Genomic DNA, 1,577 nt, shown 5'->3' with positions numbered 1-1,577 from the left:
AAGAGACTTTATATGGGGTAGCTCAATAAAAAAAAAGGAAAATTCACCTAGTCAACTGGTCTACCCTTTGCCAGCCTAAACCTAATGGTGGCTTAGGTATCCATAATGCTTTGAATAAAAATCTGTGCACCTTAGCTAGCCTAAGTTGGAGACTTCATACAAATGCCACAATCCCTTGGGCCAAGCTTATCATTTCATGTTATTGTACTAGTACCATACTGAATAGGTGTTCCTTCATTTGGAAAAGTATTTGCAAAGGTTGGGAAATTTGCTCTAAGCTTATAATATGGTCCCCCCACCTTCACTCCAATCTTAACATATGGGAAACAAATTGGATTTCTAAATTTGGTAACCTAAGAAAAAAGTGTGATAGGCCCACCCTCCACTAAGAATACTATGACAAAAATTAGAGATATCTTCGATGGTTGCAATTGAAATTTTGATGGCCTATCCTTTCCTCTTCCTCCGTGACTATTAGCTAATATAACAAAGATCAAAATTCGTCTCAAGGGCCCCTCTAATGATTTAGCTATTTGGTCTCTCAACAATAAGGGTGTGTTCACTACTAGGTCTTGTTATACTCTTCTAGAAACTCCAAAGAACACTGACTTAGAATTTGACTGGATTTGGAAACTAGACTGCCCCAATAAAATAAAATATTTTTTATGGAAATATCTTCATGATTGAATCCCCTCAGGAAATACCTTTCATAGATTGGGCTAAACATTGACCCTTACTGTCATCTGTAAATGTCCTAATGAAGAATCCATAAAACATATTTTCCTAGAATGCAAAGCCGTTAAAAAATTCCGGGCTTGCCTTCGAGGGCAAAACCACAATATTTTAAATGGTAATCACTGGCTTATCCAAGTAAGAGACCTCAACTATTCTCTTAATAACACATACTTAAATTGGAACTCTTATTTTCCCTTTATCATTTGGCACATTTGGATAAATAGAAATAATAATAACCATAATAATACTACCAACCCTATCAATGATTCTCTTATTATGCAGAGGGCTATAGAATTTAAATTACTCATGGAAAAACTCTCTATAAACCCTCAAAAATTATCCATTAAAATCAATTGGCAGAAACCTCCAAGGGGTTGGTTTAAACTAAACGTTGATGCCAGTTTCAATAACTATAACCAAAGTTGTGTCTTAGGTGGTGTTTTCAGGAATGCCAATGGTAATTGGCTAGTTGGTTTTACAAAATCGATTCATGCAAATGGTTCACTAGCAGCAGAATTGAAATCCCTAAGAGAAGGTCTCAAAACAGCAACGGATTGGAATCTATTCCCACTTGAAATAGAGACAGATTGCACAGAGGTAATCCAGGCAATACATGACGGTAATAATTTATTTAATAAGGATGTGAATGATTGCAGGTTGTTAATGCACCAGCAGAAGGTTATCCTCCAGCACACCTTCAGGCAGAGGAATAGGACAGCTCATCAACTAGCAAAAAAGTGCCTGAATATGGGAAGTCAAGCTTTTGGAGCAGCTGGAAGAAGTAATGATCAGGGGAGCAGTAAAAAAGTTTTAGTTAGACCTCAACGTGATGTAATATGTTT

This window comes from Nicotiana attenuata, unplaced genomic scaffold (genome assembly GCF_001879085.1).
Source record: "Nicotiana attenuata strain UT unplaced genomic scaffold, NIATTr2, whole genome shotgun sequence".
NCBI lineage: Eukaryota > Viridiplantae > Streptophyta > Magnoliopsida > Solanales > Solanaceae > Nicotiana > Nicotiana attenuata.
The sequence above is the reverse complement of the archived record's forward strand: the minus strand, read 5'-3'. Positions refer to the sequence as shown.